This window comes from Marmota marmota, unplaced genomic scaffold (assembly GCF_001458135.2).
Source record: "Marmota marmota marmota unplaced genomic scaffold, marMar, whole genome shotgun sequence".
In the NCBI taxonomy this organism is placed as follows: Eukaryota; Metazoa; Chordata; class Mammalia; order Rodentia; family Sciuridae; genus Marmota; species Marmota marmota.
In genome coordinates this window covers 3,757,909-3,772,577 of record NW_026000223.1, presented here as the reverse complement: position 1 = coordinate 3,772,577, position 14,669 = coordinate 3,757,909, and the positions used below count along the sequence as shown (strand labels likewise).

Below are 14,669 nucleotides of genomic sequence, written 5' to 3'. Positions count from 1 at the left end.
CCTTCAATGGCCCTCAGCACTCAGAGCCTCCACCTTCATTTCCCAGGCACAGACAATGCTGGGTGGTTTTTGGAACGTGCACACATCTGTCCTGTTGCACTGTAAAATCTGAGGGGACACCCCAATGAGGTGTCTGGGGAGGGGCAGAACCACAGTAGAGTCCTCAGCATATCACGGGGTCTGGCAAGGGGCAGCTGCCTACACTGTCTCACACATCAGCCTTCCAACTCCAGTGGGCTTCCACCTCTTTTTCTACCACCTGCAGGAGTCACAGTTCTTTCCTCCCAAATGTTTAAAAATGTCCTGAGCTCTCTCTCTGCCTCCAACTCACACTGCATATTGTGTTTGGAGCCGAGCTGAGGTTGCAGTAGGCCCCGCCCACCTCTGGAACACACATCCAGGGCTGCCTTTTGAGACACAGCTTGAGTGAACCCCAGCACAGTCTGGAGGGCAGTTTCATCATGAAACCCATGATGTTAGTGACAGCAATGACACCAACATCCCTGAGCTTATCCCACCAAACGGCTTCTTAGCCTTTGGTCTTAAGTGTTGCCATAATGATGTTCACACCATAGTTTCATTTCCCATTGTTCTCTTTGTGTGGGGTATCACTCTGGGGTTTGAAGACAACCTCTGGAAAAAATCTCTCACAGCCTTTCCCACATTAATATCCTGGAAGATGTTATTGACGGCATGGAGCGCATGAAGCTCTCTGCACTGTTTGTTTCTCAGAGCAGATTTGAGGGGGTGCTGCTTGGGGCAATTCCAAGGATTCTGACGTGGCTCCTTTCCATGGCATGCAACTCACGTTTTTCATTTTAGTTTACGGATGGGGTTGAAAACACCCACTCTTCCCGCCTGAGGAAGATGTAAACGGCTCAGTGTTTTCAATATTCGAGGTCTACCATTGTCTCTGATGTGCACGATTTATACTTTGTTACTGGAAGTAAAGGTTGAAATCTAAAGAAGGAAAAAAAAAATCCATCTTCACTCTTTTCTCAATAGAAAAAAAAACAGCTTTTGGATTCATTTATTTTGCCACCACTGTCCAAGTGCATAATTTTTTTAAAAATCATATAAAATGGAACAACTTGTTGCCTTTTCTGCATCCTCACCTCCCACCCACCTCCAAAAAGACAAGATTCCTTTGCTGTGTTTTCCTTTCTCCAAACACCAGCCAGGCTTCAATATAGAAAGACCTAATAAAATCCTTCCTATCACTCTGTTGGATCCATTTCTTTCGAAACATGGCATCACTGATTCAGGAGACAAGACCTAAGTTGTGGTTAAAATGCACAGTTAAGCAGCTGGTGAGGACTGGCCAATGTGGGATCACCGCCACGTGGAATTAGGGGGCAGCCCTCCATCCCCTCAATGCAGTGGCAAGGTGGGCGCCACTCCTGGATAATCACACTGCTGGGCACCAACTCTATGCCACAAACTACCACCTTTGTGCTTCAGGCTACCACATCTGTGCTGCACAGGCCACCACCTGGTCTGAGCTAGGCATGAAAATCTATTTTTAACAACCCATAAATGATTCTAATTCAATTAGACCATGGAACCCTCTTTGAGAACTACTATTCTACATGATTGATGATAACATTGATGAGCAAGAGGAAAAGCAATAAGATTCTCTTTTCCATTTTGTGAAAGGCAATTAAGGAGCATCTCCCTGGTTTTACCTTACTACCTGAATAAAAGTAATTTTTTAATCTTCTCAGTGAAACCTATAATTAGAAAGATTTCAAAGGACGTCTAGTCCTATCTCTGCTTCCTTCCAGATTCTATGCCATTGACTCATGCCTAATTTTCTTCAGGACCACATTCTGATGCTAAAATGAGCTTTAGGTACAATCAAAATATAAATGCACCTGAAGCCACAATTTCAATTTATCACTCTGTATTTCACTTCTTGAGTTAATTCAGTTTTGCATACAAACAATAAGTCCAAGAATCTGTAGCAGAATCTTGGAGGAGTAGAAGACATTAAAATAGTGCTATGCATATCTTCAAGAAGTAGGGGAGGTAAGACATCACTATGTTGTATGACATTTAACACTCCTTTTTATTTTGGGGTAAATTGACAGAAAAAAAAGTATGTGTTTATTATACAGAACAGATGATTTGAAATATACAGACATTGAGGAATGGGTAAGTCTAGCTAATTAATAAATGCATTCCCTCACATAGTTTTCATTTTTGTGGCAAGAGCACTTAACATCCACTCTCTTTGCATTAAGCACTCTTATCTTTTTGATGAGGTAGTAACGGTACAAATATGTGAAAATCCAGAGTGGGAAAAATATTTCCAGTTCAGGGAAGTCATGCAAAGCTTATTACAGCGATAGTGTCTGAGCTGAGAATTGAAGAACAAGTCAGAAAGGGCAAAGGGTAAGTAAGCATCATTTATTGAATGTCTACAATGTGTCAGGCAGCTTCTTTGCATAGCAGAGAAAGGGAAACAAAGACAGCAACAATATACCCCTGGGAAGAAAGGATGGATCTTTAGTTAGTTGTAGTCCTTAATTGATGGGCAATTTATATACAGTAGAAATACTCCACCTGTGCATGTCCAGGATAAGGTAGGAAAATGCTGTCAGGAATAACAGTGGATAATTTGAGATGGAAAATCAGAGTGTTCTACTGAGCACACCTCTCCAGGTTACCTTATTTTTTTCATTGTCTTTGAGTTCTTTTACAACTTAATAAATTACACAGTCCATACAAAGAATTGTATCCAAGAGACATAGACTTTCTTAGTGCCCTGAAAATATTGACCAATTTCACCAATATAGATGGATATGATTCTTGGACTTTGCCTTTGAGCCGGCTGTACCATCTTACTGATCCCTTCATTAAATTAGTTAAATAAAATATTTGTCGTGTATCAATTTTTATTCATTTATTTCTATACTTATGATTTTACCTTTTTAAAAAATGTGTTCTTTAATTTATGGATTACAATTATATATAATAGTGGAACTAACTGTTACGTATTCAGACATGCACATAATGTGATTTGGTTAGTTTCATTCCTCAGTTTCTCCCCCTTTTCTCCTTTTCTCCTTCCCCGTGGTATATTGATCTCCCTCCTATTTTCATGAGATTCCCTCATTTTATTCCTTTTCTTCCCTGATTTCCACATATGTGGGGGAAAAAATATCATCCTTGACTTTCTAAGTCTGGCTTATTTCACTTAACATAATTCTCACAAGTTCTAACCGTTTTCCTGCAAATAACATAATTTCGTTCTCCCTTGTGAAAAAAATAAAACTTCATTTTGTATATAAATCACATTTTCTTTATCTCTTCTTTTGACAGATATCTACATTGATTCATAACTTAGCTATTGTGAATTGTACTATAAACATGGGTATGTATGTATGGGTAGAGTACACTGGATTTAATTATTTTGAATGAATATTGAGGAATGACATATTTGGGTCATATGATGCATACATTTCTTATTTTCATAGTGGTTGTACTAATTTACAATCTCAAAAACTGTATAAGTGTTCCTTTTCTCTCATATCCTCAGGAGCATTTATTAAATGTATTTTTGATGATTGCCATTCTAACTCTAGTGAGAAGAAATAGTGTAGTTTTCATTTGCACCTCCCTAATTCTTAAAGATGTTGAACATTTTTTTTTTTTGCAAATTTTTGGCCACTTGTATTTCTCTTTTGAGAAGTGTCTATTTAGTTCATTTACACATTTATTGATTGGGTTGTTTGTTCTTCCATGGTTACTTTTTGTTTGTTTTTTAATATCTGGATATTAATTTTCTGACAGAAGAGTAGCTAGCAAAGATTTTCTCCCATTCTATAGGTTTTCTCTTCACAGTCTTGTTTCCTTTCCTGCACAGATTTTTTTTTTAATTTGATGCATCCTGTGGTGTAATTATTGGTATTATTTCCTGAGCTTTAGGAGTTCTACCGAAGAAGACATTGCCTGCACCTATATGCTGGAGTGTTGACCCTATGTTTTCTTCTAGTTGTTGTAGTTTCTGGTCTAATTCCTAGGTCTGTGATTCATTTTTAGTTGGCTTTTGTGCAGGGAGAATAGAGATATGTTTTTTTTTTCTTCTATGTATGAATATCTAGTTTTACCAGAACCACTTGTTTAAAACAAGGTTGTCTTTTCTCTAATGAAGGTTTTAGCACTTTTTTTGAGGTTGCGGGGAGGTGGTGGTACCAGGAATTGAACTTGGGGGCACTTGGCAACTGAACCACATCCCCAGCCCTATTTTGTATTCTATTTAGAGACAGGGTCTCACCAAGCTGCTTAGTGCCTCATTGTTGTTAAGGCTGGCTTTGAACTCGAGATCCTCCTGTCTCAGCCTCCCAAGCCACTGGTAGTACAGACATGCATCGCCGTGCCAGATTGGCTTTGGCACTTTTGTCAAAGACCAGATAACCATATCTTTTTGAATTTGTTTGTGTTACCTTCTATTGTTTATATGTCTGTTTTGATCCTGGTACCATACTGGGTTTTTTATTTGTTTGTTTGTTTGTTTTATAGCTCGTATTATAATTTGAAATTGTGTGTTGTAATGCTTAGCTTTTTTTTTTTCTTAGAATCAATTTGATTGTTCTGGGTCTTTCATTCTTCTATATACATTTTAGGACTGTATTTTTCTAGTTCTGTGAAGAGTATCACTGGTATTTTGTTGGGGACTGCATTGAATCTGTAGATTACTTTTGGTATTATGATCATCTACTATATTAATGCCTGAACTCTCCATAAGCATGGGAGTCTTAAATCTTCTGTTGTCTTCTTCAATTTCCTTCCTCAGTGTTCTATGATTTTCATTGTATGGCTCTAGTACCCCCTTGGTTAGATTTATTCCTAGGTATTTAATTACATTGAGGCTATTGTGAATGTGATGGCTATTGTTTCCCTAAGTTGTTATTCAGCAGATTCATTACTGTTGTATAGAAAAGCTATTGATTTTTGTATGATGATTCTGTAAACTGCTATTTTGCTGAATTTATTAGCACTAGAAGTTTTCTGTTGAAGCTTTTTGAATCTTCTAAGTATAAGATCACATCATCTGCAAACAGTAATAGTTTAAATTATTTCTTTCCCATTAATAGCCCCCTTATGTCCTTCTCATGCGTAATTGTTCTGGTTCAAATTTCAAGTAGCACACTTAATAGGAGCAGTAAATATTAACAAACCTTCTCTTTTTCTGGATTTTAGAGAAAATGCTATCAATTCTCCCCATTTACTTATTTAGCTTTGTGTTTTCATGTGAAGCCTTTATGATGTTGATATTAGTTCATTTTATCCCTAGTTTCCTCAGTGGTTTTTTCCTTTATTTTTTTATTTGTTCTAATGAGTTATACATGACAGTAGAATACACTATGATACATCATACATATATGTAGTATAATTTCTCATTTCTCTGGTTGTACATGATGTGGAATCCCACCAGTCATGTAGTCATGTATGTACATAGGGTAATAATGTCTGATTCATTCTACTATCCTTCCTACCACTATATCCCCTCCCCTCCCTTCACTACCTCATCCTAATATAAATTACCTTTGTTCTTCTCTAGTACCCCCGTTATTGTGAATTAGCATCTGCATATCAGAGAAAACATTCAACCTTTGGTTCTTTGGGATTAAATTGCTTCTCTTAGCATGATATTCTCCAGCTCCATTCATTTACCTGCAAATGCCATCATTTCATTCTTTTTAAAGACTGAGTAATATTCCATTGTGTGTGTGTATATACACTCACATTTTCTTTATCCATTTAGCTGTTGAAGGGCATTTAGTTTGCGTTCATAGTTTAGCTACTATGAGTTGAGCTGCTAGAAACATTGATGTGGCTATGTCAGAGCAATACGCTATTTTTTAAGTCCTATGGAGTGGGATAGCTGGGTCAAATGGCAGTTCCATTCCTAGTTTTCTGAGGAATCTCCATACTGCTTTTCATAATAATTGTACCAATTTGCAGTCCCAAGAGCAATGTATAAATGTACCTTTTTCCCCATTCTACCCAACATTTATTGTTGTTTGTATTCTTGATAATTGCCATTCTGACTAAAGTGAGATGAATTCTTAGTTTTGATTTGCATTTCTCTAATTGCTAGAGATGAAGAACATTTTTTTTCATATATTTGTTGATTGATTGTATTTCTTCTTCTGTTCAGTTCCTTAGCCCATTTATTGATTGGATTATTTGTTTGGGGGGGTTGAGCTATTAGGGTTCTTTATATCTCTCACACGCTGCATGAAACTCAACTGAAAGTGGATCAAGGACTTAGGCACTGGAACACCTTGAGCCTAATAGAAGAAAATGTAGGCCCAAATCTTTACCATGCCAGTGTAGGACCTGACTTCCTTAACAAGACTTCTAAAGCACAACAAGTAAAATCAGGAATAAATAAATGAGATGGACTCAAACTAAAAAGCTTCTTCTCAGCAAAGGAACCAATCAATAACATGAAGAGAGAGCCTAGAGAATGGGAAAAAATCTTTACCTCATGCACATCAGAGCATTAATTTTCAGTGTTTTTATTATGAGTGCATGCTGGATTTTGTCAAATGCTTTCTCTTCATCTATTGAGATACCTATGTGATTTGTTTTCCTTAATTCTATTTGTGTAGTGAATTATATGTATTGATTTGTGTATGTTGAACTCTACTTGTATACCTGGAATGAAGCCAAAGTGATCATTATGTACAATCTTTTCAGTGTGTTGTTGATAATGATTTGTGAATATTTTATTTATTAAGGAATTTGTTTATCAGGCTTATTGATCTTTAGTTTTCTTTCTTTCTTTGAAGTTTTTAAAAAATTGTTTAATTTGTCCTTTTTAGACACATGTGACAGAGAGTATATTTTGAAATACTATGCATACATGGAGTGTAACTTATTCTGATTAGGATCCCATTCTTGTGCTATACATGATATGGAGTTTCACAGGTGGTGGATTCATATGTGAACATAGGAAAGTTCTGCTCGATTCATTCCACTGTCTTTCCTATTCCCACCCACTCCCTTCCCCTCATTCCCCTTTGTCTAATCCACTGAACTTCTATTCTTCCCTCCTGGCTTTATTGTATATCAGCATAATGTGTCCTTGTCCATTTAGAAATCAGAATGTCATGGCTTCACACAATGGATTTGGAAGTGCCACCCACTTTCTATTTCATAGAATAATTTGAGGTCCACTGGCATTGATTTTTCTTGAAAGGTGAGTAGAATTCAGCTGACAGTGCATCAAGCCCTGGGCTTTACTTTGTTGGAAGGCTTATCATCATACTGCTTCAACCTCATTTCTTATTATTGCTCTGTTAAACTTTTCTGTATCCTCTTGGATCAATTTTGGTTGATCAGATGTGTCTGGAAATTTATTCATTTCTTCTACGTTTTTCAATTTGTTGGAGTATAAGTTTTCAAAATAGTCCCTAATTATCCTCTGGATTTCAATGATGTTTGTGGTGATATCTCTTTTTTCATCTTTAAATTAATTAATGTCTTCTCCATCTTTCTCTTGCATAGTTTGGCTAAGGATTTATCAAATGTTTTATCTTCACAAAGAACAAACTCTTCATTATATTAATTCTTTGTGTTACTCTTTGTATTGTTTTTTCAATTCTCTATTTCATTTATTTCATCTCTGACTTAATTATTTCCTCTTTTCTACTGGTTTGCAATTGGTTTGTTCTTGATTTTTGAAGACATTGAGGTACATAATCATGCTGTTAATTTGGTATCTAATTTTTTTAAATATAGGCACTCATAGCTATAAATATTTCCCTTAGAAACATCTTGACAATACCCCAGTGATTTTGGTATTGTGTATCTCTATTCTCATTTGATTCCAAGAATTTTTTAAATTGTCCCCTAATTTCTTCTACAACCAATTCATCATTCAAAATAACATTGTTCAATCTTTCTCTCTCTCTCTCTCTCTCTCTCTCTCTCTCTCTCTATATATATATATATATATATATATATATATATATATAGTGTCTGTATTTTTTCTTTCTGTTGATTTCAGATTTTATTATTTTATAATGGATTATGATCTGATAAGATGCAGGATATGATATTATATGATTTTATTTTGTATTTGTTAATATTTGCTTTGTGGATAAAATATGCTCTATTTTGGAGAAAGTTATAGAACAGATGAGAAGAAAGTTTATTCATCTGTTTGAGGATGAAATACTCTGCAAATTTCTGTTAAACCTATTAAACCTATTTGATTTATAATATTTCTAAGGTTTCAAGTGTTTTTGATGATTTTATAACTAAGTTGCCTATATATTGGTAAGAGATATGTGTTAAAAATCACTCTATATCATTGTATTAAAAACCTGTATGAGTATCTGTTTTATGTAATTAGGTATATCAACATTTGGATCATAAATATTTACTATCATATATATTCTTGTTGGATTGTTCTCTTTATCAATATGAGATAACCTTCTATATCTGTTCTGATTAATTTTGGCTTGAAGTCTTCTTTGTCAGGAATATCTACTTCTGCTTCCTTTTGGGCTCCATTTGCATGAAAAACCATCTTGCACCCTTTCTCTTTCAGCCTGTGACTGTCTTTATTTGTAAGATGAATCTCTTGAAACCAACACACAATTGGGCTTACTTTTTAATCGATTCTGCCAGTGTACATATTTTAAATGGGAACCATTTACATTCAGTGGCATTACAGAGATGTGTTTATTATGTCCTGTCATTTGGATTCATTTTCATTGTTTATTTTGCACTGAAGTATATATCAGATGTCAACCGTGACCTCCTCAATACTAAGAACTGCAACAACATGAATGGTGGGAATAGAACTTATGTAAATTAAATGTTAAAAATACAGTTCATTAAGAGAGAAGAGAAAGGGGTAGGAAGGCAAAAAAAACTTTAAAATATTCAAAGGGTGAAAAGAGAGAAATCAGAAGAGATATAGCAAAAGAAGACTATAAAGAAGGAGAAAAAATATATAAAAGAAATTGGAGGGGTGAACTATTAGAGGGAGAAGAAGAGAAAGAGTAAAAACTAAACAATAACAAACCAAAATTTTTTTTAAAACTAGTCCTAATAAAATAAAACAAAATAATAACAATAACAAAAGGATAATTAAAAATGATTTTAAAAGGAAACACATATATACATACATTTATTAACCAGTCAGCAATACAATGAGAACAACAACAACAAAATTCTTAATCAAAAATGAAAGATGGGCTGGGAATATAGCTCAGTTGGTAGAGTGCTTGCCTCACATGCACAAGTCCCAGGGTTTGAACCCCAGCACCACCGAAAGAAAGAAAGAAAGAAAGAAAGAAAGAAAGAAAGAAAGAAAGGAAGAAAAAGAAAATTGTCTCTGCTGATGTGGTCAAAACTCTGGACAAGGATGTATATTCATTGTCAGTGCCAGATTACCCTTCTTTTTGTTTCTTCTTAGGTTATGAACCCCTTAGAGAGAGAAAGGGTTGGGGTTATCAAACACTTCCTCCTTTTGTGTTGCTTGTGTTGCTGCAGTATCCGGGCACTGAAGCTGGCTGAAGTGGCATTCAACTCCCCTGATAACCAGGATTAGAATGCTATTTATTGGAGTCTTATCCAGAAAGATGATCAATGCACTCCCAAGGTGTGGCTGACACAAGAGTTCTAAATGTGAAGATGTGAAGTTCCTGTAGGTAAGGCTGTGCTCAGAACTTTGGAACTTCATCAGGTGGTATGTGCTCCAGAGAGATTAGGTCATCACACCACTAAGGCCAGCCAAATGCTAATCTCTTCTGGGGGTTTGTACCTCAGTCATCCGCTGAGAATTCTACATATAGGACAGGTTGACCAGGACCCTGGTATGGAGAGGGCCAGGCAGGTCTCATGAACTCCACTGCTCATGAGTATGACCTTACAGGACTCTGTCCCAGAATGTTATCATGGCCACATGTTTGGTTTCCCCACCTTCTTCAGCTGGACACTTGGACCACCAGACTCAAAGGATAGGGAGGGGCACTTCCTTCTGTATCTTAGTCTGAATCCCTCTGGATATAGTCTTCTCTGACTGTTTCAAATGCATTCTGTCAGATGCAACCTAAGCCACATGATAGGTACTGGCTGGGTCAGGGTGGCAATTTTTGCTGTGACCTCTCAGGTTCCTGTAGCAACAACTCCCATGTGACCTCTATGAGATGGCTCCCACATCAGCTCTTCACTCACAAGCACCATGTGTAGCTTTTGAATCAGCCAAGTTCAGACGGCCTTTCTCAAAAAAAAAAAAAAAGATATATTCTTTAACAAAACCAAAGAAAGTGGATCTGCATTATAAATTAAGATTTTAAAATTCCTCCATATAGACTTAATAAGAAAGGGAGTGGGAGAACAGAGTGGTAGGCAAAGCTGAGGCTGACAGTTAAACAGAATCAGGGTCAAAGCCAGGAAAGTCTGGGCCAAACATGAGAATTCCCAAATCCTGGAGATATGTGGAGGATGGTTACACTATTCAATGTGTGAAGAATAATAATATTTATTGATGTCAAATTTTAAAGGATGAGCTAATAATAACTGAATGCGGTAGTCATGTCTTAGGGCCTGACTTCCGCGTATACTATTTCACATCTTCCTTAATACAACCAGACAAGATAGGTCTTATTAGCTCTATCTGTACAAGAGGAAGCTGATGCTCAAGGAGTAAAAAAGGATTTGTTCATGTCCAAACAGCTAGAAAATGATAGCCCTGTACAGTGAGAACTCTAACTGGCTTGATCTGCCTTGAACGTCCCCACTCTTGCCACTATTTCATACCAGCTCCTAACATAGGTGAACTTGTGGAAATTGTACAAAGGGGAATATTTTGTTCTGCTTTGTTGAGATACTAAGGAAACTCAACCATGAACACTATCAAGAGGGCCACAGAGAAAACAGAGTACAGGTGCATTAAGCCTCAGCCAGTTGACCCTAGAGTGACACCAAGCAAAGGTACAAGGGTACATTCATGCACTTTGTGGGGTCTTTCAAGAAGAGGAAGAAATGGCTGATAAGAGCAGTGCTCAAGCTCTGGAGCTCCTTAAATACAAAGAGTTAAGTTCCCACACCTTACATCATGAATGATAATTTGGTACTAAAGAGAGACATATTAGACCTGTCATAGGCAAATTTTATAATAAAAAGGGCTGCATTTGCACAAGAATCAAAGTTCCACATTGTCAGTTTCAGCTTTTCTAGTCAAACTAACTTCTTCTCCAACAATACATTCTTCTGGGAGGAAATGAAGGAAGGGAGGGGAAAGGATATGTTCAGATGAAGGAAATATGCTACCAAATTCATTTGACTTTATTTGTTATGAGTTAGAAGAAAAACACTAAGACCGAAACACAGCTGCACATATTTGAGAATCCAAGCTCCTCTCAGTGTTTCTTTTGTACGTTGCTGCCCCTTTTCTCTAGTTATCCCACGCAGTGACATGGCTTAGGAATTGCCATTCTCCTCTGTCCCATAAGTAGCCTCCCTCCTACTTCCTCCTTTCCCCCAGAATATCCGCACAAATAGCAACTACCATACCCTTACAAAAACCTTCCTTGAGCACCTTGGCTTAGCCTAGTCTTGACCTTCAGCTGTTCCCTCAGTACCCTCTCTTCAGTTGCTCTGACTCCATCTTTGCCCATCTTTATTTTCTGTCAAAGTGCTTGTCCCTTACTAAAAGTATGTTGCATTTTGATATGTCTTACTATTACTTAGCCCCCTCCACTCAGCCACAAATGTAGGTGCCATGAGAGCAAGGACACTGTCTGAATTGTTCATTGGTATTTTTTCCCCAGTATCTAGAATAATTTTCCAACTAATAGTTTCCCAAATATTTGTTGCATCATTACACAATATAATATATAAGGATATGGCTTGGAAAGGAAGAAGCCTCACATAAAGTGTTGACCTGTCTAAACTCAGAAACTAGAAAACAGAGAAAGATTTTATTGGGGGTCTGAGGGATTGCAATTTAAAAGACAGGGATTCGGGTACCTCTGAATCAGTGTTTCAAGGAAGGTTAAAAAAAAGTGATAGTTTATATGCTGAGAAGGAACAAGGACAAAGTGGCAGATAGAAGATAAACAAAAGTATATACAAACAGAATGGAAATTTCCATAAAATCTCTAAAAAACAAGAGAACCAATAACTTCTTGGTATGCATCGGAAGCCCCTGGGTACAGAGGAAATGTTCATTTGTTCAAGTTATTCTACATGCCTAAAGCCAAAGGATGAAGGTGGTCAAATCCACAATCCAGGCAGCAACTAGAATCCTGCGTAAATCCTGCTTTATAATGGCCTCTCAACTCCATTTTGAAAGGCTCCTTCAGTGTTTCTTTCAGGATAATTTTCCTTTTATTTTTTATAAGAGCTGTTGAAGCAGGTACCCCAACCCCAAAGACCCTACCACTACCAACAAAATTAAGCTTCTCTTGTCAGAAAGATTTTTACAAAGAGTATCAGCAGGATGTCTACAGAGAACATTGTGGTTTGAAGATTTCTCTTTCTTGTAAAAGCCAGATTTGCATACAAAAGGTGTGTTAGAGTCAGGGTCTACAATCAAGCTTGTTCTGCAAAAAGATATTATCTCTGTTTTCTTGGTAAAACTTGTAAAACCTCTGTGTAGCCTAAAAATATGGGACAAAGTAACCATTATGTACCCACCCACTGACATGAAACCACCCCACTGAATATAAATTTTAAAGAATTTCCAGACTCAGAGTCCAGAGACTTTTAGGCATGAGCCCCTCTGGACTGCTGTAGCTTAAATAAACCTGCTTTCTGAAAATTCCTCGCATGTCCGGCCTCATCTGTCCTCCATCACTGTCACCAATTTTTCTGTTTCTCTTCACTATATCTCCCTAGACTGAAACCGGTCTCAGATCTGCCACTAGAATGACATCATGCCACTCAACACTCCCCAAGCCCAGTTTACTTACCATGTTGTGACTGAACATGCTACTACACATGAGTTGCTCTGCTTGTCAGCTACATTCTAAAACAAAGATTATTAAAATTTCCTGTACCAAATGTTTAATCAGGATATATAAACCCCAAATAACCTCATTTTTCAAGATAAACTTTCTGTGGATTCTCTCATTTCACCCTCACAACTCTGTCACGTCATTACATTATTATGGGAATTCAGTATTTCTACAGTTCAAATAATTTGACCAACTTGACCCTATTAGTAAATGGCAAAGCTGTCTTTAATACAGATCTGCCTAACACAAAAGTCCAAATTCAAAACTCTTACACTATTGCTTCTTTTGCTAACTTATAGACTACCCTCATGAGAGAATAGAACACATTCTCAAAGCACCTTAATAATGCATGCCAAACACAATATTTTAAACATTTTGGTTATTACTAGCTACTTGTATGCTGTATAATGCAAGTAAGATGAGACTCTTCTAAGAACAATAATCACATTAGAATCTCTTATTCAAGAATTTAAAATGTCCATGAGACACTAAAAAATGAGTACCCTTTCTTAGTGTACAAGCATTAGGTATTAAAAACCTAATGGAACATTAGCTGCCTCACAAATGTGAAACAAGAGATTGGACTAATCACAGTCAGTTAATCACTTAAGGATATTTACTTCCTGAGAGTTAAAGATGGGCATTCATAAGCATTCTGAAAGAGTTATCCTATGAATAGGCTGCTAAAAATAAAAGTTCTACCTTCAAGAACTTAAAACTGATGTATCTGCCTGGCATTGGAAAATTATGCTCCATCCCAGCTAGGACACCTAGAGGACATTCACCTGTCACTTCTGTTCCAGAGGTGCCAAAGCTCTGACTGCCTCTGTGCTTGATGGAGGGACAGGGTGATGCCTAAGATAGCCACCAGCAAACATCTCAGCTCTGTTGTAATTCCTGGTTGTCTAAACACTCACAATGCGGCTCAGAAAAATCAGACAGAGTTCCTAGAATTTACAATAGTCAGACAATATGAGTTTCACAAACATTCTCTGACCGTAATTTCAGAGGCTAAAATCTGGAAATGCTATAATCTATTAGGAGATCTATAAACTAATGAAAAAATGTCTCTAGTCCTAATCTTCAAAAATTGAAATCTAAAAATCAAACTGTAAGGGCTAGGGTTGTGGCTCAGTGGTAGAGCATTTGCCTAGCACATGTGAGGCACTGGGTTCGATCCTCAGCACCACATAAAAATAAATAAATAAAATAAAGGTAATGTGTCCATCTTCAAAAATTAAAAATTAAAAAAACTGACTGCTTACAACTTGTAATAAACAGAATGTTTTTTCTCACTACAAAAGAGCATACCTCCTTTTAAGCACTATCACAAAAGATTTTAAATGATTATAATAATTATAGCACTATAGCCTAGTAGTTAAAATAATATGCCTAAGATTTATAAAATAATTTGATGATATGCCATATGGATAACATAAAAGATAATTAATTTTCAAAATGACAGCCACCAAAAACTCTTCCTTTTAATATGGGAGAGAAAAGACATACTTCCCGATTATGATACAAGTTATTTCTATTTATACATTTCTTAAGAGGCTATAGAAAAAATAAGATCAAGATGTTATAAAGGCAGATCATGAAACATTGTATTTGCTAAAATCACTCATCAACTGAGAAATGAAACAATGAGAGGAGCCAAGAAAAATTTTAGGTTCTAAA

At 36.6% G+C, this 14,669-nt stretch overlaps 1 pseudogene; it reads right to left on the bottom strand.

Annotated features, from left to right (window-relative positions):
• Window positions 1–208: 208 nt before the first annotated feature.
• On the bottom strand, window positions 209–817 carry LOC107155333 (annotated as a pseudogene).
• Between the last annotated feature and the right edge of the window lie 13,852 nt (window positions 818–14,669).